Source organism: Pleurodeles waltl, chromosome 8 (assembly GCF_031143425.1).
Source record: "Pleurodeles waltl isolate 20211129_DDA chromosome 8, aPleWal1.hap1.20221129, whole genome shotgun sequence".
In the NCBI taxonomy this organism is placed as follows: Eukaryota; Metazoa; Chordata; class Amphibia; order Caudata; family Salamandridae; genus Pleurodeles; species Pleurodeles waltl.
The window spans coordinates 1171632505-1171658967 of NC_090447.1; the positions used below are offsets into that span (position 1 = coordinate 1171632505).

A 26463-nucleotide genomic window follows, 5' to 3' on the forward strand; every position below is an offset into this window, starting at 1 on the left:
TTCCTGCAGGGGGAGGTGATAAGCATCTTCACCCAGTACAGGCTTTGTTACTAGCCACAGAGTGACAAAGGCACTCTCCCCATGTGGCCAGCAACATGTCTGGTGTGTGGCAGGCTGCTAAAACTAGTCAGCCTACACGGATAGTCGGTTAAGGTTTCAGGGGGCACCTCTAAGGTGCCCTCTGGGGTGTATGTTACAATAAAATGTACACTGGCATCAGTGTGCATTTATTGTGCTGAGAAGTTCGATACCAAACTTCACAGTTTTCAGTGTAGCCATTATGGTGCTGTGGAGTTCGTGCATGACAGACTCCCAGACCATATACTCTTATGGCTACCCTGCACTTACAATGTCTAAGGTTTTGCTTAGACACTGTAGGGGCATAGTGCTCATGCACTTATGCCCTCGCCTATGGTATAGTGCACCCTGCCTTAGGGCTGTAAGGCCTGCTAGAGGGGTGACTTATCTATACTACATAGGCAGTGTGAGGTTGGCATGGCACCCTGAGGGGAGTGCCATGTCGACTTAGTCTTTTAATCCCCACTAGCACACACAAGCTGGCAAGCAGTGTGTCTGTGCTAAGTGAGGGGTCCTCAGGGTGGCATAAGATATGCTGCAGCCCTTAGAGACCTTCCCTGGCATCAGGGCCCTTGGTACCAGGGGTACCAGTTACAAGGGACTTACCTGGATGCCAGGGTGTGCCAATTGTGGAAACAAAAGTACAGGTTAGGGAAAGAACACTGGTGCTGGGGCCTGGTTAGCAGGCCTCAGCACACTTTCAAATCAAAACTTAGCATCAGCAAAGGCAAAAAGTCAGGGGGAAACCATGACAAGGAGGCATTTCCTTACACAACCCCCCCTCCCCCCCAACTAAAGAGGATGAGACTAACCTTTCCCAAGAGAGTCTTCATTTTCTAAGTGGAAGAACCTGGAAAGGCCATCTGCATTGGCATGGGCAGTCCCAGGTCTGTGTTCCACTATAAAGTCCATTCCCTGTAGGGAGATGGACCATCTCAACAGTTTTGGATTTTCACCTTTCATTTGCATCAGCCATCCGAGAGGTCTGTGGTCAGTCTGAACTACAAAGTGAGTACCAAAGAGGTATGGTCTCAACTTCTTCAGGGACCCAACCACAGCAAAGGCCTCCCTCTCAATGGCACTCCAACGCTGCTCCCTGGGGAGTAACCTCCTGCTAATGAAAGCAACAGGCTGGTCAAGGCCATCATCATTTGTTTGGGACAAAACTGCCCCTATCCCATGTTCAGAGGCATCTGTCGGCACAATGAACTGCTTGAAGTAATCTGGAGCTTTGAGAACTGGTGCTGTGCACATTGCTTGTTTCAGGGTGTCAAAGGCCTGTTGGCATTCTACAGTCCAGTTTACTTTCTTGGGCATTTTCTTGGAGGTAAGTTCTGTGAGGGCTGTCACGATGGATCCATATCCCTTCACAAACCTCCTGTAATAGCCAGTCAAGCCAAGGAATGCCCTGACTTGAGTCTGGGTTTTTGGAGCGGCCCAGTCCAGAATAGTCTGGATCTTAGGCTGGAGTGGCTGAACTTGGCCTTCACCTACAAGGTGACCCAAGTAAACCACAGTTCCCTGCCCTATCTGGCATTTGGATGCCTTGATAGAGAGGCCTGCTGATTTCAGGGCCTTCAAAACCTTCTTCAGGTGGACCAGGTGATCCTGCCAGCTGGAGCTAAAGACAGCAATATCGTCAAGATAAGCTGCACTAAAGGACTCCAAGCCAGCAAGGATTTGATTCACCAACCTTTGGAAGGTGGCAGGGGCATTCTTTAAGCCAAAGGGCATAACAGTAAACTGATAATGCCCATCAGGTGTGGAGAATGCTGTTTTTTCTTTTGCTCCTGGTGCCATTTTGATTTGCCAGTACCCTGCTGTCAAGTCAAAGGTACTTAAGTATTTGGCAGCACCTAGTTTGTCAATCAGTTCATCAGCCCTTGGAATGGGATGGGCATCTGTCTTGGTGACAGAATTAAGTCCTCTGTAGTCCACACAAAACCTCATCTCTCTCTTTCCATCTTTGGTGTGAGGTTTGGGGACTAAGACCACTGGGCTAGCCCAGGGGCTGTCAGAGTGCTCAATGACTCCTAATTCCAGCATCTTGTGGACTTCCACTTTGATGCTTTCCTTAACTTGGTCAGACTGTCTGAATATTTTGATTTTGACAGGCATGCTGTCTCCTGTGTCCACATCATGGGTACACAGGTGTGTCTGACCAGGGGTTAGGGAAAAGAGCTCAGCAAACTGTTGCAGGACCTTCCTACAGTCAGATTGCTGTTGGCCAGAGAGGGTGTCTGAATAGATCACTCCATCAACTGAGCCATCTTTAGGGTCTGTGGAGAGGAGATCAGGGAGAGGTTCACTCTCAGCTTCCTGGTCCTCATCTGTTACCATCAACAGATTCACATCAGCCCTGTCATGGAAGAGCTTAAGGCGGTTACATGGATCACCCTCTTGGGGGTCCTGCTAGTGCCTAGGTCCACCAGGTAGGTGACCTGACTCTTCTTTTCTAGTACTGGGTAAGGGCCACTCCATCTGTCCTGAAGTGCCCTGGGAGCCACAGGCTCCAAAACCCAGACTTTCTGCCCTGGCTGAAATTCAACCATTGCAGCCTTTTGGTCATACCAAAACTTCTGGAGCTGTTGGCTGGCCCCAAGGTTTTTGCTTGCCTTTTCCATGTACTCTGCCATCCTTGAACGTAGGCCAAGTACATAGTCCACTATATCCTGTTTAGGCTCATGAAGAGGTCTCTCCCAGCCTTCTTTCACAAGAGCTAGTGGTCCCCTTACAGGGTGGCCAAACAGAAGTTCAAAGGGGGAAAACCCTACTCCCTTCTGAGGCACCTCTCTGTAAGCAAAAAGCAGACATGGCAAGAGGACATCCCATCTCCTTTTGAGTTTTTCAGGGAGCCCCATGATCATGCCTTTCAATGTCTTGTTGAATCTCTCAACAAGGCCATTGGTTTGTGGATGGTATGGTGTGGTGAATTTGTAAGTCACCCCACACTCATTCCACATGTGTTTCAGGTATGCTGACATAAAGTTGGTACCTCTGTCAGACACCACCTCCTTAGGAAAACCCACTCTGGTAAAAATACCAATGAGTGCTTTGGCTACTGCAGGGGCAGTAGTCGACCTAAGGGGAATTGCTTCAGGGTATCTAGTAGCATGATCCACTACTACTAGTATGTATAGGTTCACTGAGGCTGTGGGAGGTTCAAGTGGACCCACTATGTCCACACCCACTCTTTCAAAGGGGACCCCCACCACTGGAAGTGGAATGAGGGGGGCCTTTGGGTGCCCACCTGTCTTACCACTGGCTTGACAGGTGGCACAGTAGACACAAAACTCCTTGACCTTCTGGGACATGTTGGGCCAATAGAAGTGGTTGACTAGTCTCTCCCACGTCTTGGTCTGTCCCAAATGCCCAGCAAGAGGAATATCATGGGCTAAGGTCAGAATGAACTCCCTAAACTCGTGAGGCACTACCACTCTCCTAGTGGCATCAGGTTTGGGATCTCTTGCCTCAGTGTAAAGGAGTCCATCTTCCCAATAGACCCTATGTGTTCCTGTTTTCTTTCCATTGAACTCTTCAGCAGCTTGCTGCCTAAGGCCTTAAAGAGAGGGACAGGTTTCTTGCCCCTTACACAACTGCTCCCTTGAGGGTCCCCCTGGGCCTAGGAGCTCAACCTGATAAGTTCCTAACTCCATAGGCTCAGTTCCCTCAGAGGGCAGAACTTCTCCCTGGGAAGAGTGGTTCTCTTTTTCTTGTTGTGTTGCAACTGGTTCCCCAGTTGTCTTTCCTTTCCTCTTGGTAGGTTGGGCCCTTTTTCCAGGCTCCAACACCACTTTTTCAACCTGAGCCTTGCACTGTGCCCTTGTCTTGACAGACACCAGTTCAGGGATACCCAGCATGGCTGCATGGGTTTTCAGTTCTACCTCAGCCCATGCTGAGGACTCCAGGTCGTTTCCAAGCAAGCAGTCTACAGGGATATTTGAGGAGACCACCACCTGTTTCAGGCCATTGACCCCTCCCCACTCTAAAGTTACCATAGCCATGGGATGTACTTTAGTCTGATTGTCAGCGTTGGTGACTGGATAAGTTTGTCCAGCCAGGTATTGACCAGGGGAAACCAGTTTGTCTGTCACCATGGTGACACTGGCACCTGTATCCCTCAGGCCTTCTACACTTGCCCCATTAATTAAGAGTTGCTGCCTGTATTTTTGCATGTTAGGGGGCCAGGCAGCCAGTGTGGCTAAATCCACCCCACCCTCAGAGACTAATGTAGCTTCAGTGTGACACCTGATTAGCTCTGGGCACACTGTTGATCCCACTTGGAGACTAGCCATTCCAGGGTTAGCTGGAGTAGAGTTAGTAGTGGAACCTTTCTTGGGACAGGCCTTGTCTCCAGTTTGGTGTCCAGGCTGATTACAGCTACGACACCAGGCCTTTTTGGGATCAAAGTTTTTACCCTTGTACCCAAAATTGGATTGTGAAGAGGTTCTGGGCACACCCTCCTGTGCAGGTTTTTGGGGGCCTGTAGAAGACTCTTTACTATTTTTCCCTTTGGATGTGTCAACACTCTTCCCCTGGGGAGGCTTTGTGACCCCTTTATTTTGGTCACCCCCTGTGGAAGTCATGGTCACCCTAGTCTTGACCCAATGGTCCGCCTTCTTTCCCAATTCTTGGGGAGAAATTGGTCCTTGGTCTACCAGATGCTGATGCAGTTTATCATTTGAACAATTACTTAATAGGTGTTCTTTCACAAATAAATTGTACAGCCCATCATAATCATTTACACCACTGCCTTGAATCCAACCATCCAGTGTTTTCACTGAGTAGTCCACAAAATCAACCCAGGTCTGTCTCGAGGATTTTTGAGCCCCCCTGAACCTAATTCTATACTCCTCAGTGGAGAATCCAAAGCCCTCAATCAGGGTAGCCTTTATGAGGTCATAGGATTCTGCATCTTTTCCAGAGAGTGTGAGGAGTCTATCCCTACACTTTCCAGTGAACATTTCCCAAAGGAGAGCACCCCAGTGAGATCTGTTTACTTTTCTGGTTGCACAAGCCTTCTCAAAAGCTGTGAACCATTTGGTGATGTCATCTCCATCTTCATATTTAGTTACAATCCGTTTAGGGATTTTCAACATGTAAGGAGAATCTCTGACCCTATTTATGTTGCTGCCACCATGGATGGGACCAAAACCCATCTCTTGTCTTTCCCTTTCTATGGCTAGGAGCTGTCTCTCTAAAGCCAATCTTTTGGCCATCCTGGCTAGCAGGAGGTCATCTTCACTGAGGCTATCCTCAGTGACTCCAGAGGTGCTGGACCCTCCTGTGAGGGAAGCAGCATCTCTATCACATTTGGAATCAGGGTTGGAGGATCCCTGATTGCCCTAACTAGGACTGGAGGTGGGAATTCCTCCACATCACTAGTTTCTTCCTCTAGGAGGTCATCCTCAGAGGGGTTGGCTTTGGCAAACTCCGCCAACAGCTCCTGGAGCTGTAGTTTGGTAGGGTTTAAACCAGCTTTAATATTTTTTAATTTGCAGAGAGACCTTAACTCCCTCATTCTAAGATGGAGGTAAGGTGTGAGGTCGAGTTCCATCACACTCTCTTCTGCATTAGACATTATGGTGGTCATTCTGACCCTGGCGGTCTTTGACCGCCAGGGCGGAGGACCGCGGGAGCACCGCCGACAGGCCGGCGGTGCTCCAATGGGGATTCCGACCGCGGCGGTAAAGCCGCGGTCGGACCGGCACCACTGGCGGGGTCCCGCCAGTGTACCGCGGCCCCATTGAATCCTCCGCGGCGGCGCAGCTTGCTGCACCGCCGCGGGGATTCCGACCCCCCCTACCGCCATCCAGATCCCGGCGGTCGGACCGCCGAGATCCGGATGGCGGTAGGGGGGGTCGCGGGGCCCCTGGGGGCCCCTGCAGTGCCCATGCCACTGGCATGGGCATTGCAGGGGCCCCCGTAAGAGGGCCCCTACATGTATTTCACTGTCTGCTGCGCAGACAGTGAAATACGCGACGGGTGCAACTGCACCCGTCGCACAGCTTCCACTCCGCCGGCTCGATTCCGAGCCGGCTTCATCGTGGAAGCCTCTTTCCCGCTGGGCTGGCTGGCGGTCTGAAGGCGACCGCCCGCCAGCCCAGCGGGAAAGTCAGAATTACCGCCGCGGTCTTTCAACCGCGGAACGGTAACCTGACGGCGGGACTTTGGCGGGCGGCCTCCGCCGCCCGCCAAGGTCAGAATGAGGGCCTATGTTTCTAAAAGTTGGAATACTTTTTAAGAATCTAAAACTATCTCTAGAACTTAATTCAAACTTTTACAAAACTTTTAAACTCTAAAGAAATGCTAACAGGGACTAACACAAGGCCCTAGCAGGACTTTTAAAAATTTAGAAAAATAAGTCAAATTTCTAAAATCAGTTTCTAATGACAATTTTTGGAATTTAGTTGTGTGATCAGGTATTGGCTGAGTAGTCCAGCAAATGCAAAGTCTTGTACCCCACCGCTGATCCACCAATGTAGGAAGTTGGCTCTGTATGCACTATTTCAAAGTAAGGAATAGTATGCACAGAGTCCAAGGGTTCCCCTTAGAGGTAAGATAGTGGCAAAAAGAGATAATTCTAATGCTCTATTTTGTGGTAGTGTGGTCGAGCAGTAGGCTTATCAAAGGAGTAGTGTTAAGCATTTGTTGTACACACACAGGCAATAAATGAGGAACACACACTCAGAGACAATTCCAGGCCAATAGGTTTTTGTATAGAAAAATACATTTTCTTAGTTTATTTTAAGAACCACAGGTTCAAGGTTTACATGTAATACTTCAAATGAAAGGTATTGCAGGTAGGTACTTTAGGAACTTTGAATTAGCAAAATAGCATATACAGTTTTCACATAAATCACATATAGCTATTTTAAAAGTAGACAGTGCAATTTTCAACAGTTCCTGGGGGGAGTAAGAGTTTGTTAGTTTTTGCAGGTAAGTAAACCACCTATGGGGTTCAAGTTTTGGGTCCAAGGTAGCCCACCATTGGGGGTTCAGAGCAACCCCAAAGTGACCACACCAGCAGCTCAGGGCCGGTCAGGTGCAGAGGTCAAAGTGGTGCCCAAAACGCATAGGCTTCAATGGAGAAAGGGGTGCCCCGGTTCCAGTCTGCCAGCAGTTAAGTACCCGCGTCTTCGGAGGGCAGACCAGGGGGGTTTTGTAGGGCACCGGGGGCAACACAAGTCCACACAGAAAGTACACCCTCAGCGGCACGGGGGCGGCCGGGTGCAGTGTGCCAACAAGCGTCGGGTTTGTAATAGAAATCAATGGGAGACCACGGGGTCTCTTCAGCGATGCAGGCAGGCAAGGGGGGGGGGCTCCTCAGGGTATCCACCACCTGGGCAAGGGAGAGGGCCACCTGGGGGTCGCTCCTGCACTGGAGGTCGGATCCTTCAGGTCCTGGGGGCTGCGGGTGCAGTGTCCCTACCAGGCGTCGGGTTCTTAGAAGCAGGCAGTCGCGGTCAGGGGGAGCCTCGGGATTCCCTCTGCAGGTGTCGCTGTGGGGGGTCAGGGGGGGCAACTCTGGCTACTCACGGTCTTTCAGTCGCCGGGGAGTCCTCCCTGAAGTGTTTGTTCTCCACAAGTCGAGCCGGGGGCGTCGGGTGCAGAGTGCCAAGTCTCACACTTCCGGCGGGAAACACAAGTTGTTTCAAAGTTGCTTCTTTGTTGCAAAGTTGCAGTCTTTGGTGAACAGAGCCGCTGTCATCAGGAGTTCTTGGTCCTTCTAGATTCAGGGCAGTCCTCTGAGGCTTCAGAGGTCGCTGGTCCCTGGGGAAAGCGTCGCTGGAGCAGTTTCTTTAGAAGTGGGGAGACAGGCCGGTAGAGCTGGGGCCAAAGCAGTTGGTGTCTCCGTCTTCTCTGCAGGGTTTTTCAGCTTAGCAGTCCTCTTCTTCTTAGGTTGCAGGAATCTGAGTTCCTAGGTTCTGGGGAGCCCTTAAATACTAAATTTAAGGGCGTGTTTAGGTCTGGGGGGTTAGTAGCCAATGGCTACTAGCCCTGAGGGTGGGTACACCCTCTTTGTGCCTCCTCCCTGAGGGGAGGGGGGCACATCCCTAATCCTATTGGGGGAATCCTCCATCTGCAAGATGGAGGATTTCTAAAAGTCAGAGTCACCTCAGCTCAGGACACCTTAGGGGCTGTCCTGACTGGCCAGTGACTCCTTGTTTTTCTCATTATCTCCTCCGGCCTTGCCGCCAAAAGTGGGGCCGTGGCTGGAGGGGGCGGGCAACTGCACTAGCTGGAGTGCCCTGGGGTGCTGTAACAAAGGGGGTGAGCCTTTGAGGCTCACCGCCAGGTGTTACAGTTCCTGCAGGGGAAGGTGATAAGCATCTCCACCCAGTACAGGCTTTGTTACTAGCCACAGAGTGACAAAGGCACTCTCCCCATGAGGCCAGCAACATGTCTGGTGTGTGGCAGGCTGCTAAAACTAGTCAGCCTACACGGATAGGCAGTTAAGGTTTCAGGGGGCACCTCTAAGGTGCCCTCTGGGGTGTATGTTACAATAAAATGTACACTGGCATCAGTGTGCATTTATTGTGCTGAGAAGTTTGATACCAAACTTCACAGTTTTCAGTGTAGCCATTATGGTGCTGTGGAGTTCGTGCATGACAGACTCCCAGACCATATACTCTTATGGCTACCCTGCACTTACAATGTCTAAGGTTTTGCTTAGACACTGTAGGGTCATAGTGCTCATGCACTTATACCCTCACCTATGGTATAGTGCACCCTGCCTTAGGGCTGTAAGGCCTGCTAGAGGGGTGAGTTATCTATACTACATAGGCAGTGTGAGGTTGGCATGGCACCCTGAGGGGAGTGCCATGTCGACTTAGTCTTTTAATCCCCACTAGCACACACAAGCTGGCAAGCAGTGTGTCTGTGCTAAGTGAGGGGTCCTCAGGGTGGCATAAGATATGCTGCAGCCCTTAGAGACCTTCCCTGGCATCAGGGCCCTTGGTACCAGGGGTACCAGTTACAAGGGACTTACCTGGATGCCAGGGTGTGCCAATTGTGGAAACAAAAGTACAGGTTAGGGAAAGAACACTGGTGCTGGGGCCTGGTTAATAGGCTTCAGCACACTTTCAAATCAAAACTTAGCATCAGCAAAGGCAAAAAGTCAGGGGGTAACCATGCCAAGGAGGCATTTCCTTACACCAATTCAGTCAATTTCTCAATTCATGCTTAACCTCACCCCTGATGCTGAATGGAATACTTCTCATTTTATGATTAACAGGTACAAAACTGTCTTTAAAAACAGTTCTGTGTTGGAATCCCTGTATCTTTCCCACCATACATGAAAAGACCCCCATGAACATGTACATATATTGATTGTGAAAAATCAGTGGCAGAATCTTCCAGTAAAATCTGCTCTAGGGGAATTCCAAGATTCCCATGGCCATCCAGCCTCACACAGATGGACTCCTCTTGGCTACATACAGTTTCTCTTCCTCCCTCCTCTCGTTGATGTCAAAGTTCAGTTTGCAAAAAACAGCCATAGGAATAGGAATAGGCTGTCCTGTGACGCTTACAGAATGTATGTTTGAGAGTAGTAACACACTACCTAAGATGCCCTGAAATTTCTCCACCCATACAGAACAATTGATAATTGTACACGGGGAGTCTGACAATTTCAGTTGAAATTCCCCCTCAACATACTAAACACACAGTTTTTTTGTATACTGGTACTTAAACCTAGGATGATATATTCAATGCTTAAAACCCATGATGCATTCTCAACATCATGCTCTGAAGAATACAGATCACCGTCTACATATTTGACGGACACAGATTTTTTTTTTGTCAAGATTCTTGCATAATTCCCATTTATACCACAGCTCCTGCGATGTTGCTTCAATTCTAGAAAGCGCTTGTCATAAGCCAGTCTTTGCTTCAACATATGTAATACAACCTCCAAGCACCTCAAGTTTTCTAATCTTGTCTAATTGGCTTGGGTGTCCTGGATTGTGAAGCGCCCACAGAATCTCATTAAATTTTCTTGAAATACTTAGACGAAGAAGCAGCAGAACTGATTCTGTAAACTGTGTTCTTTTTATCTGTGCTGTTTAGGGCTGTCTTTGTACAACATTTAGACGGCTCAGCCTTTTTTTCTACTATATTTATGTCTTCTTTTAAAGTAGTTTCATCACTGGCCCATAACTTTTCTTGGATATTCGAAACATTAGTATGCATGACAATTTGATGCTGTATGAGATCTTCATGCAAAACTCCAAATTTAGAGGGTATGGCCATTTTTTTTCAGCGACAAAGTCAATCAATCAATCTTGGTTATCTTGATGCATTTGAGAGAAGTTATATCTTTTCACAGATATACAGATGGAGGGCGAAAATTAGTTGCCTTAATCCTCTAGTGCTTGTGCAAAAACAACTATCTCATCTACTGCCCCAGTTTGTTCTCCATTTGCTAATACAACCTTAAGTCTTTCCGGTTCAAAGGTGTGCAGTAAGATTATCCTCTTCCTAATAACAGAAAATTCTTCTTCATCATCTTCCTCAATAGTTAAATGTAATTAAGATAATACTCCTTCCATTATGGCCATTTCAAAATAGATTCACCTTGTGCTGGTAGAATTGGTTGTGGAGGACTTAATAAAAATGTTTGTGCACACATGGTGAAGAATAATGCTGTATATACGCAAAAGGATCATTGTCCGACTCAGAAGGTGAGGCAGCAAAACTGGTGTGCAATCACACAAAAGTTGCAGATTACCTACCGGAGAGACATAAATGCCAGAGAGTATTTAAATTTTGCCTTTCCAGAAGCAGATGCGCGAAGGACGAGATGTAAAGATCAAATCAATGCCAGAAAAAAAATGTCCACAGTGCATTGAGGGAACGAGTTTCCCCTAAAGAAACAAGTAGGTATTGAAAGAAACACTCCCATAATGGTGCCTACATCGGGTCACGCAGCGTGACCTCCGAAATGAGGAGGCGGCGCAAGGAATTGTGGGCAATGCTGATGTCATCCACAACAAGGATATAATAGGAGGAAGGTTGGGCGGAAGATACTGTTCCAATAAAAAAAAAATGATTCTCAACATCAACAAACCAAATTCATGTCAAGACCTTCTAAGAAAGCTAAAATCAACCTTTAAAATTCATGGAGCGAACATGGAAATAGCTAGAAACTTCAGTTATCTGGCAATATGGTTTGACAAGAGGCTGTATTGAGGTACTCAGTCGTGAGAAAGCGAGGCTTCAATTATCCAGAGCACTGGTGCAACTTTTTGCTTCGCCAATAACGTCAGTAGAAGATACTGAGTCAGCTTTTAGCACCTATGAATGTAAAGCACTGTTGGTCAGTTCCAACAGGGCTGTAATATGGGGCCACAGGCCTGCTAGAAACATATGAGTGGTAGAGAACACATTTCTACAACTGTTGCTACATCTACTACGTCTAGGTCCCAGTACACCAATGGTTGGCGTCAAGACCGAGTTGGACCGTCTCAGCATAGAACCTTTCATTTTTATCAAGGCAACTCAATGATGGGCCAGCCTGTGGAACAACAAGTGCCTGGCCAACTATAAAGCAGCTTTCTTGGATATTATAGAAAACCCAGGCTCAATAAAGCTGTCCTGGCTGGACCACATTGCTACAACCATAAAAAAACAAAATGCACTGACGTTTTGGCCAACCCTGGAGCAATGTCCACACAAAGCGCAAAGACTATTGAGAAGCTTCAGTCAGATTACATCAGAGCACAGCAGGTGCAGGTGAGAGTGCCACCTATTTTAGACTTACCCGATCATCAAATTCACAACCACCTCTGAACCATATCGCGCAGCACCGATCTATGTAAGTTTAAGCATGGAGGCCAAAAGTGTGTGCCTCATTTCATGTTATCGTGTTCACACACACACTGGGAGTAGGAAGGCAGACTTCATCCACAGTTTTAAGCACATAATATAAGGAGATGCAGCGAGGCATTCTCACTCTGCCTTCGGTCTGACTATGAACCCTTGTTTAAGAAGGTGGCCCGTTACATTTTCTAGGCATGGAAGCTGGCTAGATACATCCCTCAGCCTAAATTTTTCCCTAACACCAGATCTCTGCAGAACTTCATTGGACTTAAAGAAAATTGAGATTTAATTTCTTCTTCGACTTTCACTATTTGTATGGCCCTCGCACAAAAAAAAATAAAAAAATAAAAAAAAATGTCAAATGATAAGTTTTGATCAGCAGAACTGTCTCAACACAGTGCCACCTCCCTTCCCACTTGCGTGAGCATTCTGTAGCTCTCCAAACCATCATATACTGCAGACTTTGGGAGCATCTGCCAAACTGTCTGGTCTCCAACTGTGCTTTCAAAATCACAGGAGAGCAGACTAGCGTAGCAGCATACAAAGGGACAAATCCTGGAAACAGAAAATGCAGGAACGAAAAACACTGCTACAGCAAAAATCAAAATAGCCATTATTGCTATCTTGATTGATTACATGAGGTGACTCCTGTATTTTTTTTTTTTTTTTACAGTAAACCCCACTGTTTATTCATATAACCAATTGCATCTACAATGAACCAGACGACAGCTGACCTAGGAGCCTTGCTGTATAAATGACGTCCAAAGGGTTATGAAAACAGTCCAACATGCTGGGCACTGAAGCATCATATTTTTCTTTGATTGCAACTGTATGAGAGTGGAGCACACAGCCACAAGGAGCTCTTCAACGTTGTGAAGGAACTCTCCAACCCCAGCTCCAACGCCAACGATATCTCGCCATCCCAAGAAGTCTGCGACTCCCTAGCCTCCTACTTCCACTGCAATATTGCAGACATCCACAACAGCTTCAGCACCCAGGCCCCCCCCCCGGCAACCACCAACACCACAGATTAACCTGCGACCAACCTCCTGCTCGCCTGGACCCCCGTCAACAACATCGAAATCCTGCCCTCACCACATCCTCAACAAAGCAAGCTCCGTCATTGCACCCCAACTACGGAAGATCATCAACAGCTCCTTCGAGTCCGCCACCTTCCTGAAGAGCTGGAAACATGCAGAGATCAACACCCTCCTCAAAAAACCTAAAGCGGACCCAAAGCACCTCAAGAATGTCCGGCCTATTTCCCTGCTCCCCTTCCCAGCAAAAGTCATCAAGAAGGCCGTCAACAGACAACTAACCCGCTTCCTAGAGGAGAACCGCACCCTGGACCCTTCCCAACCAGGATTCCACAGCAACCACAGCACCGAAACCACACATCACAGCCACTGACATCAGAACCATACTGGACAGTGGCGAAACCGCAGCTCTCATCCTCCTGGACCTCTCGGCCGCATTCAACACTGTCTGCTACCAAACCCTACGCTCATGCCTCAGCAATGCTGGAATCTATGACAGAGCCCTGGACTGGGTCACCTCCTTTCTCACCGGCAGATCCCAGAGAGTCCGCCTCTCCCCCATTCCGCCCAAAGGCCATTGATATCATCTGAGGCATACCCTAGGGTTCGTCCCTCAGCCCGACCCTCTTCAACGTCTACATGGCCCCACTCGCTAACATCGCCCGATCCCACAACCTCAACATCATCTTGTATGCGAACGACTTCAAGCTGATCCTCTCCCTCACCAAGGACTCCTCCAAGACCTACCTCCACAAAGGAATGAAGTCCATTGCTGAATGGATGAAGAGCAGCTGCCTAAAACTCAATTCCGACAAGACAGAAGTCCTCCTCTTTGGCTCCACCCCCTCTGCATGGGATGACTCCTGGTGGCCTGTCACCCTCACTATCCATGACGCAGCAAGTCAACGCTATCTCCTCCCCTGCTTCAACACCCTCTGCATGCTCCAAAAGATCTACAAATGGATACCCACCGAAACCAGAAGAACAGTCACCAAAGCCCTCGTAAGCAGCAAGCTGGACTACGGGAATGCCCTCTACGCAGGAACAACGGCCAAACTCCAGAAGAGGCTGCAATGCATCCAGAACTCCTCTGCGCGCCTCATCCTGGACATCCCCTGCCACTGCCATATCACAGACCACCTGAAAAACCTGCACTGGCTCCCAGACAACAAGAGAATCGCCTTCAAACTCCTCACCCATGCTCACAAAGCACTGCACAACACCGGACCAGAATACCTCAACAGACGACTCTCCTTCTACACCCCGACCTGGCATCTCCACTCCGCCGACCTTGCAACCGTCCCACATGTCCGCAGAACTACAACCGGCAGTAGATCATTCTCGCACCTCGCCGCCAAAATGTGGAGCACTCTTCCCACCCACCTGCGTCAGACCAAAGACCTCCTTACCTTCAGGAAACTTCTCAAGACCTGGCTGTTCCAGCAGTAGCAGCACCTCCCCCCCCCTGTCTTCTCCCCCCCCTCCCCAGCACCTCAAGACCCTCACAGGTGAGTAGTGCACTTTACAAATCCCTGATTGATTGAGGGCACCCATCTTCCAATTCCCTCTCAGCTCCTTCTTTTACGTAGCGTCTTACTACCAGAAGACATTTGTTGCAACCAATGGGGCTGGAGCTTCGATATTGGATATATATTTGTTGTAGTGGCCAGAGCCCAAGAATATGCCCATACCTCGGATTCAGCATTTCACATGAGTCTGACCCTTACTGAACAGAAAGAGTGTAAACACAAATTGTGAAAGCTGCAGACTTGTCGATTTCCTTACTTCATCCTATCTAGCCATCCAGTACTGGGAAGGTGTGGACCTCAGTGGAGATATAGTGTTTGGAACAAACGTTTGGGATGGGCCCATTATTGTGATATTCTGGTGTTTCTTACACGAAATGTGGGCATTATTACACATTACAGTACTTATGTCAATATAGTATTCCAATACCTAAAAAGGGACACTTTAGTCTACCTTAGATAAATAAAAGTCATGAACGAACAAGTTTCTTACCCTCAGTATTGCTATTTCTGGTGGCTACTCTCTATAACTGCGGATTCCTCACTGTTCACAATGCCCCAATCCAAACTGAATATGTAACCTTTCACAGCAGTGCTCCCGCATGCCACAAGTGGCGCTTTACAGCTACCCTTTGACTTCATTCCATCCTGTAGGTGACGGCAAAGAGCCACATATAAGTACCACCCCTTTGCCTGACATCAGTTTCTTTTCTTCCAACCCTCTGTCCATGCACTTGAACGCGGAGTCAAAAAAACAATCAGAGGTACTAGTGTGCATATCTCTAGCTTGTGACCTTTTTGAATGGGAAAAGAGAACAATCCACAGAACAGTGACAACAGGGACATTGGAGGGCAGTGTGGAATCTGCAGTTAGATAGACTGTCCACCAGAGAGAGCATTATTGAAGGTAATTAACTTGTTATTCTGATAGATACTTCTAAAAGCAGATTCCACACGTTTAGAATAGGGACTGAAGCAGCATCTCCCAAGGTGGAGGGTCTGTGGAATGTTTCAGACCAAAATGTCCTGCAGGACCAAATGGATGACATGTCCTACTCATCGGAACTGGATGCTGAAGCAGAAGGCCTTGTGAAAATGTGCACAGGCTCCAACGTTGCAGCCTGACAAATGTCTAAAACAGGCACTCTACCTGCGAACGCCGTTCTAGCAGCCTTTTCCCTGGAAGAATGAGCCATCAGGCTGCTTCTGGGTCAGCCCAATGCCCATCTTAATGCAGAGGACTAGCCAATGTGACAAAGTCCTTTTCTGCATCCCCCATAACCTTCCTTGCCCCCAGAGAACACCAGTAAAAGTTGCTCATCTACCCAATAATATTTGGTGCCACTGATGTAAAAGCCTGTGGGTCTTTTGAAGGCAAGTTGATGGAGTCTCTCCTCCTCTTTCTAGAGATAAGACAGAGTAAAGAATGCTGGGTGATTGATTGCCCAATGTGAAAAGGAGTCACAACTTTTGGCAAAAAAAGTTGTACTGATCCTCAATCCCAGTATGGAAAAAAACGTAGTGTAGGGTGGTTGTACAGAGAGAGCCCGAAACTCACTCATGTGACAAGTTTTATTACTCACAAAGAGGAATAGTTTTTAGAGTCAGAAGACGCAAGAAGCAGCTGTGTTATTGGTTCAAAGGGAGTACATGAGGTAAGTCAGGATCAAATTGAGATACCACTGTGATATCACAAAAGGGCTAGGGAGGAAACATGTCAAACCTTGCATAAATCTCATCAGTGCAGGTGATTTAAACAAAAAGGACTGGCTGAAAAAAGTAAAAAGGCAGAAGGGCAAATAAATAACATTCATTAGTGGCCACTGCAATAACGTGTTGGGCAAAAGACAAAACAAACAATAAGACATCTGATAGTTCAGCTTTTAACAGGTCTGTTATGCGGACTTCACGCCAGATCACAAATCTGTCTCATGCCCGAAGTAAACAGACTTGGTGGAGGGGCACAATATGGTAACGATTACATCCACGACCTCAGGAGGTAGATCGAATGCAGTCAACTCCCCCTGCTCAATCTTTATGTCTGGAGGTGTAGACTGCACTGGACAGGGTGCAGATCCCTACTGCTGCGACAGAAGATCACCTCGAAGTGGAAGCTGTATCAAGGACATACTCAGATCCCACTGCAAGGCCAGCCTATGGCACCTGGCACAATCAACAAGCGGGATTCAAGAGGCCAAGCCAAGAAGCCTCAGAGATCCTCTCAGTGAAACCTTAGACTGAGGCTCAAACACAGTGATCATAGCCTGAATGTCCTGGATCCGCTGTGACAAAGGAAAGGCCCTGAACTGCACTGTATTGAAAACAAGTCCTGTGAAATAGAGTCTCTATGAAGGAGTCAGGTGTGAATATGGAGGTGGTCTATGACTGACTTTGGTTAGCTCGCCTTCAGCCGTCAGTAACCGAGCTAGGGGGAAGTGGTATCTCCAAAGTCTGAAGGTGTGCTGCGACTACATCATCACTTCTGTAAACACCAAATGGGCACTGGGGAAGCCAAAGGGGTGCATGGTAGACTGGAAATGCTCCTGGCCTACCTTGAACCAGGTGAGGAATTTGTGGTTCGAAGTATCAGTCAGAAATTAATGAGTGGGGGGTTGGTGGAGGTGTCTATGTGTGTGACAGGAGGTAAAGAGAGAAGGGGTGATGATACAGAAAGAGGAAAATGAGGCAGAGATAGCATACATCAATGGGCAACTGGGTAATATGGCACAATAATGCCACTTAGGGGCATCACAAAGAAAGGTTTATGATGATCACCAGAAGCTTTATTTGGTTATAGCATAACATTAGCAATTATAGATGTTAATATGACATTCATTTTAGGCAGTTTGCAAGTGAGCGTATTTTGCTGTGCTACAAAGCCCTTTTTGCTCGTAGCAGTGAGAGATTTTCAAAATCACTGTCGCAAAGGTACAGCTAACAATGGGTCCTATTTGCCGTTAGAATCTTCTTGTGTTTTTCCGTTCACGAAGATGATGCTAAGTAAGCATATTCAATGTTTAAATTCCGAACGTGTGCTTTGTGGCAGTCATTAACTGAACGCACAGTCATGTTAAGAGACTAGTTAGATGGGAGGAAGAAAATCCAATCAAGCCTAGGCTACACATTGATTGAAATCAATAATTCTTAAAAACGCAGTGACGGAGGTGTTACAGTGTGATCGTGGGGAATTGTTTGCCTAAAAACCCAGGCTTCATGCTCCTACGGCTGCTCTATACTCAAAAACAGAACGGTCTTTAGGAAGGGATAAATTCAATCAATATTTTTAAAGACCAGTGCTCAATACTGTCCTTATGGATAAATTACTTTCCATTATTTATTACAACTGGTTATATACAAGGCCAGCAGTGGCTCATCAGTGAATTATATACAAAATACAATTATTTACAAGACAAAAACATTACACACATACAAATAGAATAACAATTTATTTTACTTACAACTGAGGCATCCTTATAGTTATACAAAGTCTTAACACTGACAAAAATGCCAGAAGAGGGTTGTGCCCAACAACATTTCTTTGATGGTGGTTACCATTAAGAGATTGTGATTGTAATCCACTCGGTTGCAATGATTGATGGTTCATATATCAGCAGCTAGCAAATACCTATTTATTTTTTAAAGGTATTTTGCAGTGCATATTAAGTGATTTCTTGTAAAGATAACTTGAATTAGAGAACACAATCTCGCCGATATGTGTGTCAACGCGTTTCGGCCTCTTCAGTCAGGGCCTCATCAGGGCTATCGGGGGGCAACGAAGCCTCTACAAGAATTAAAACAACACAATTGGCTAAAAAAATACTTAAACTATAACTGCAACAAGAGCGCTTTACTCTGTGCATCAGTATTGAACTTACACCGTAAATCCCTGTGCACAAAACTGTCACTTCCTGTGGATCACACATAGTTGCTACAAAAGTGTGTAAGGTACCGTGCCAATGACAGTGATTATAGAAGAAAAGGTAAAAGATATTAAAAGTATATAGTGATCTAAGCACTACATGTTGTTATCAAGCATGCACCTTCAGAGCACATCAAAAAAGCAAGTTCTGGGCAATACCTGTTTGCGTTGGTATCAATATTACTCAGGAGCCACCGCGTTCTTTTTGATGCTGAGTAAAAACAAATACAGAAACAATCATCTCACTCGCATATCTTTGCAGTGAGAATTAGAAAAAAAAATCAATCGGAATGAGGCCTTACTTTGCTATAAAGGGTACCGGAATCCCTCAATACCAATTGTATCGGTGAGGCACGGCTAAACCTCGTTTGTGAGCAGTAGAGGCTGCCAAAATAAGAGCAGAATAGAGTTACTATCTAACCCGGGTAGCCGGTGAACCATTACTACACCAATATCGACGGGGTGCCACTTACTTGTTATATTTGCGTCAGCTTGAACGCTTACGAGCACCAGCAGATAGACAATTTTATAGCCGTCTTGGCGGATCGAATTCCGCCTAAATGAGATGCTAACTCGTAACTCCTCGCGTCTCGACTGAACTGGTATGTGCCATACGGTTCGTGTAGAGCGCAGGCATCTAAGTAAACTAAAGCCATGCCATAGACTCGACTAAAATATTTCATGCTATGCATGGAACAAACGGGCGGCCATCATGGAAGGAAAATCCTACCAGTTTAGGTTTACAGTGTATAGCCTGAACACCACTGAATGTACTAAATTCAAAATTTAGAGTCAGTACTACGCAAAACGCGCTAGATATAAAATGTTACTTCATAGCTCTAAGGTTGCCTCTAATTATGTGTACATAAATGTATTTGCACAGCACCACATGTTAAAGTCTAGACTTAACCAGGAGCAAAGTATCCTTCATTAAGCATGTCACCATTGTACCCAATTTTTCAAAAGTAACACAAGTAATCCAAATATAGGCCATCGTTGGTATCACAGCCATCTAGAGACTAAATAAATCCATGTTATACTCTATTTGCACCTATTACAATGTCTATTTGTAACATCCGGGTCGCAACTGCTTGGATGCTGTTTCATCATCAACTAATCAATGTCCACACTTCATCGAGATCATTCAGCCCGTTCTTGGCTGTTTGATATTTTTCTATCATTCTCGCTTCTAATTTCAGAAGTTTATTTGTTGTTGATAATCCATTTGGTTTAGGCTGAGCCACAGCCAGTACTGTCCATCGAATATCTTCGGCTTTATGTTTGCACTCCATAAAGTGTTCCACCAACGGGGCTCCCTTTATTGCGCATTTAATCCTTGACCGATGTTGCAAAATGCGGGTTTTGACTAGCTGAGAAGTTTGCCCTATATAGATTTTGTCACAGGGGCACATTATACAGTAAATGACATTTTTTGTGTTGCAATTCGAAAAATCATTCTGTACATGTATTTTACCATTTACTCTTATTTCCTTAGAATCTTGTGTATAATGGCATGCAATACAATTACAACACCTATAGTGGCCCTGGACCGCTGGTAGTTGTATCATTGATCTCAGATTTTTCTCTTCTGTTTGTAAATGGGCTGCCTTGACCCACTGATCTTTTAGACTACGTGCTTTCTTAAATGCAAAAAGTGGTTTATCTATGTCTAGATCTTTAATGATTTTCCAGTTCTTTTCTATAACAGAACGTATTTTGTTGGCCTTTCGACTGTATGTAATAACGCATGTTAAAGGGGTTTCTTTTGTTCTCATTTTAGGAATGAGGAGTGTCTCTCTAGGTGTAAACCAGGCTCTTTTGGCCGCTGATTTCACCAGTTTTTTAGGATACCCTCTGCTGATTAGTTTTTTTGTAAGTTCACCCGCATTACAGAAGTAGTTTTCTTTGTCAGTGCAATTTCTCCTAATTCTCAAAAACTGCCCATATGGAAGGTTCTCTTTGAGTGTTCTAGGATGACCACTAGAAAAATGTAACAATGTGTTCCGGTCTGTGGGCTTTTTGTATAGGCTTACTTCTAACTCTCCATTCCTAGTCAAAATCCACAGGTCAAGAAAGTTAATTTTTCTTTTATCTTTGTTCATGGTAAACTTGAAATCAACTGTCCGCTGGTTCAGCCAATTAAGGAACAGATTCAGTTCTTCTACTGTACCTTCCCAAATCATTAGAATGTCATCAATATATCTATACCATTTAGTAATGTGTATTTTAAAAGGGTTAGATTGTGGGTAGATCCACTTTTGTTAAAAAAAAATCCATAACAAGGTTAGCAATTTCCGGAGCGAAACTGCAGCCCATTGCTACTCCTTTCACTTGCCGATGCAATTTTTCATTATATCTGAAAAAAAAAAGTTTCAGCCACAATGTAGCTAACGAGACTAAGAATTCTGTGGGGGGATTTTTTTGACTCAGTGTCAGTACCCAATATTTTTCTGATGATCTCTATTGCCTCATCTTGAGGGATATTTGTGTATAAAGATTCTATGTCAAAGGTAACCAATAATTGTCTCTCCTCATCAAAAGGCAATTTTTCTAACTTGTTAATGATATCCATTGAGTCACGGACATAGGAAAGAGTCTTGGTCACAAAAGGTTTTAAATAGACGTCATCAAATTGAGCAAGGGGTTCTAAAATAGAGCCACAGTCAGAAACAATTGGTCTGCCTGGGGGTTTCTCTACATTCTTGTGGATCTTAGACAGGATGTAAAAACATGGAGTCCTGCCTTCGTTCTGATTAAGAAACTCAAACTCTTTTTTTACTGATCCACCTGTGTTCCCTTGCTTCATATGTGATAGCCTCAATTTGGGATCTGACCTGTTTGGGAGTGTTGGCTTCAATCTCTCGGTAATGTAAAGAATTACTAAGTTGTCTCATAACTTCTTCGTTATATTGTTCTAAATCCCAAATGACTATCCCACCTCCTTTATCGGCCGGTTTGAGTATAATGTCTTTTTTCTCTGCCAAATTGCATATGGCTTCTTTTTCAATTTTAGGTCAATTATCCTTAAAGTAGATCTTTTTAGAGTTAAGTTGGTCCAATTCTTTCAATACTATATCTTCAAAGACTTATCTCTGAAGGCATATTGTTCCTTTCAGGTAAGAAGGTGGATTTTGGTCTTAGCCCACTATCATTGGCCTCTTCCTGCAGGGACATTGAGCTGAAGAAAGCTCTTAGTCTAACTTTCCGAAGAAATTTCAAGACTTCTATTTTGCTGTCAATCGGGTCCTGATTTCTAATCGGAACAAAAGATAGTCCTTTACTCAGCATGTGTTTTTCTATTTGCGAGAGAGGATATGAAGACAAATTGTAAATAGGAATAGGTTCTTCTGTTTTTTTTTTATTGTCTCCTGTATGCTCTCCTTCTGGTACGGAAAAAGCATTGATCTTGAAATTGGCCCCTGGGGGTCTCACCCACTCTTGTCCATCTCCGGCTGCCTCTGCCTAAAAAAGGTTGTGCCGTAGGGAATGATCCTTGTGTTTCTAGCTCGGAGTCGGAGGACGTATCAGAAAAAGTTATGAATCTCCTACGAGATCTTGTTTGAAATTGTAAATTAAGAGTATTCGGGTTGTTGTTTTTATAAAAATCTGCTCTCAAATAGGGATATGTTGTAGTGATATTAAAGTTTTTTATATCCCTTGCTAATTTAGTTGTTTTTTGATTTATGGTATTTACTTTAAATTCTGCTATTGTTTTATTCACAGTATCTAAAAGTTGTTGAGCATTCTGAATAGTGTTATCTAAGGCGATTTACTGTTCTAGTTCAGCAATTTCCGTACGTTCGCTTTCGCTGATCCTTAAGGCTGTCTCAACTGAAAGGGCTAGCCAATTCCTTGAGCATTTAGTACCAACACCGCTAAACTGAGTAAGATATTTAGGGTCAACTGTAAAGATAACAGGAATATTTCTCACCTGCAATCCTTGTGGGATTGTGTTGTTCTTTAGATGTTCTAGTAGCACCTGTGTGTGCAATTGTGTCCGTATATTTTTCTTTTTAAGAAGCTTTAACTTTTCTACTTTATCTAGTTTAGGCATCTCACTGGGGGGCAATTCTCCACTAAGTAGTGAAGGAAGTTCTAAAAGATTTGATATCTGTTCTTCTGTGTAGCAAACTGTGTGGGATTCTGACTATATGCTCAATCTTGCACAGTAACACCCAAAAATTATAAATCTACTATCTCCATTCAACGCATATATATATATATATATATATATATATATATATATATATATATATACACACCATGGGCCGCCAAAAGCCTGGCAATACCGATTTATTATTTCATTTCACTCCCGTTCCTCGGGAGGGAAGCACGTGTCTTATTAATCTATACAATCCTCACACCTCACAAGGTGTTCTCAAAGCTATGCAAACAAGAGGGAACCCTGTAACCCTAACCTGACCTGGGTTAAACAACAATACTCAAAAACAATCACAATCTCTTAATGGTAAGCACCATCAAAGAAATGTTGTTGGGCACAATCCTCTTCTGGCATTTTTGTCAGTGTTAAGACTTTGTATAACTATAAGGATGCCTCAGTTGTACGTAAAATAAATTGTTATTCTATTTGTATGATGTACGTAAAATAAATTGTTATTCTATTTGTATGTGTGTAATGTTTTTGTCTTGTAAATAATTGTGTTTTGTATATAATTCACTGATGAGCCACTGCTGGTCTTGTATATAACCAGTTGTAATAAATAATGGAAAGTAATTTATCCATAAGGACAGTATTGAGCACTGGTCTTTAAAAATATTGATTGAATTTATCCCTACCTTAAGACCGTTCTGTTTTTGAGTATTGTTGTTTAACCCAGGTCAGGTTAGGGTTACAGGATTCCCTCTTGTTTGCATAACCTACGACTGCTCTATGCAGGTTACAACAGCTTGGGAAAACAGGCATGGCAGTTGGTCCTGCTATGTTTCGGGAAAGCAAAACCACCATTGCCTCGTACTGGGAAAAAAAAGTGAACACTCCCATTTTCATTATGGTTCCACAGATTATTGACAGTGTTAGCAATGAAACACCTGACCACCAATGTGGAACGGACACACCTGGATTTTTGAGGACATGTAGGGACTTTGATTGAGATGCTGGGAGAGGGGCAGCAAGGCTGGCGTCCCCTTTTCAATGAAGGGCAATGGCATTTTCCTCAAAGTGAAGAATGGTATATATGCAAGTTGTTCAATGGTTCTACAGAGGCCAAAGTGCGGCTAAACACAGTTAAGATTCAATGGATTTCGGATCTCTAACTAGCAGTACATGGGAGTTGGTAGATATATCACTATTTTCTGTTTTGTGTAAAATTTAGGAAATGCAATAAAGAGATTTTTGTAATTTTGCAAAAAAAATAGTGTCAGAGAGATAGGGTGGCACAAAGTGAGTTTGTGTCTGAATTTGTGTGTGGGAGAGAGTGATAGAATGTGAATATGTGAATGTGTAACCAAGAGGGGGAAAAAAGAGAAGCCCTTCACCAAGCCCACATGTATACCTAATACGCTTCAAATATTTCCCATGTATGAACTTACCTTCACAGTACCCAGTTCTTTTTGGTGTTGAAATCGTTCATTAGCTTATTTAGAGACCTACAGGTATAAATATAGCAGCTCAATAGCATGGTGATGAGCTTTCATACACTGCGTTTCAGAGGCATACTACATAGCTACATACTACAAAGTCGAGGTGGCACAAGTAAACTGTAAATTTGAGATGATATTTATTTATATATGTCAAAAGGATGAATAATATCTCAACGTCCACTGCTAACATTCTCTCAATAATTCCTCTTGAATCCTCGCCTTTCAAACATAATCATTAACTTACGTCCATGGAACATCAGAACGTCATACCGAACACAACATCGTGTCTCTAAGAGCTTCTCTCAATTAAAATCATATCACAATATATTTACAGGAGCACAGAATTTGATAAAATAATTTTCTTGCCCAAGGAACAAGATACTTCAGAATACTACTTATCCTGTCAAAAATTCCAATAGTCCCTTTTGATGCAATACAGTGAGGTGACAAAACTATGGCAGTATTCTCTTTATATTGTAGATCCGATAATGTCTTCTGACTTTGCCAGAGCACACACTATATCAGGGTTTAGAATCTTGGAAGTCTGAGTTTGACAAATTTCTGCAAAGGGGTACAAATGGACAGAAAGAGGTAGTTCCGGGGTCGGAATGCCATAGGAGTCCGTGTATACCTACAAACGTACATCAACTCCTCTCCAATCTCTTCCCACACTGGAAAAGTTAAATATTCAGCCCTAAAAAACGTAGGAGTTAAACATTTTACCACAGTGAGGAAGAACATAGTGCAGGGAAAGTTAATTTGCAACTGCTTAACAGACTTTTGGATTAGCACATATACAGATGTAAAGCAAGTTTGCGAGGAGTTTGCAGTCCAGGCCTGCTTCTGTAAACAATTTGTGAATTCCTGAACTCTGTAAATATGTGTCAGTTCCAGGGCCAATGCCTACAGGTGCACTTCTGTGACTTTCTTTACGAACGGGGCCTCAACTTAATTTTCATTTTGCACATTATTGACTGACACCCATTCTCCATTATTATTCTTTTTTTTTTTTTTTTTTTAATACTGGCATGCATTGAACACGTTTCCTGCATGATGCTTCTGAGAAGTAATAGTTTAGCAAAATGTTTTGTTTTTCCCCAAAGTTGCACATTTTTTAGGTGCACATTTTATTTTGAAAGCAAACAATTAAGGATATTGCTTTTATGCTTCTGCATATAACCATTGAGCATTCTGGAGCATCAAATTGTTACATTTAAAAAAATATATGTACATATTTTTATACTGGAATCACTATCAGTCAAGTAAGCTGAGCTTATTACAGCTCAGTGCGTTTCTATACAGCACTCACCCTAAAACTAAAGACTCTATTTAGTATAAATGAATCACATATAGAAGACTGAACAACGTACATATATGGATTCAAATCTTGCCGTTAGTGTTACACAATCCTCTTTTAAAGATCTGTACTGTGGTTCTGTAAAGTGGCAGCCAAAGAGCTTGTGATGCAGCGGTGTGGCCTACACGTCCACTGCACAAAATGAACACTTGTTCTTGAGACTAAGCAATATGTCCCGGGAGTCGGGCTACATACATTCTAACGCCCCTGTATTTAATCCTCCAAATGTACAGTATATTGCCTTCTACACATTCTATAGTTTTGCTGCTTTATCATGTGCATGATAAGACTACATCATACACAAACTGAGTAAGGCTTTTCAAGTCACATGAGAGCAAGCGATTTGAGAAGAAGTCAAGACTATGAACAAGCTATGCAAGTCAATATAAGTAACCCAGAAGAAATAAAGTGACAGAAAGGAAAAAAAAGAAATTCATTTCCTTAGCAAAATCATGTAAGAAAGGAGGACGCCGAATGAAGAGAAAAAGGAGATGGAAAGTCACTGTTGGCAATTGCTTCCTATTCAACCATAAAACATTACCAAAGTATTGTTCCAGTATTTTCTTCATTCGGTTTCTTCTTTGGGATATAGGCACCTAACGTATCCTATAGTTTGCCAGTCTTGATGTTTTCTGAGATACCATTTTTGACATAAGGTTGTCAGCTATGCCCTATTTGTGCCCACCACACATGGACTGACCACTAATAGAGTTTTCCTACAACACATTGACTGAAGGGTACGGACACAAGCATGTCCATCAGGGTAAGATCATAATTTTCGAAATGTACATCAGATCAATCGACATATACTCCAAAGCACAACCATATAGGTTTAAAGGCTATGTTGATAATAAAAATCTGATTCCCCTCAGGCATTACAGGTGACTAAAAGGGGCCATATTCCTTGATTCAGTCTTCAATTGTAAAGGAGACACCATGTTTTCTCTGAAATGCCAACAGCTTTCAGAGTTCTATAAATATAAAGCCACCTTTTTAGTCTTCAGAAGAACGAAATTTACGTCATTTATAAGCTGCAAGGAAACATTGCAGCTGTCAACTGAAAGATCTGGTGGGCTCAGGAAAACTACTGCCTCGAATGATTCCTAGACACAAACTAAACAA

The 26463-nt window shown here is 44.4% G+C and overlaps 1 protein-coding gene across 1 annotated transcript in view; it reads right to left on the bottom strand.

The window, feature by feature from the left end:
* GTF2F2 (general transcription factor IIF subunit 2) overlaps positions 1 to 26463 on the bottom strand; it is an 897640-nt gene that overhangs the window by 446402 nt on the left and 424775 nt on the right. The window lies entirely within an intron of this gene.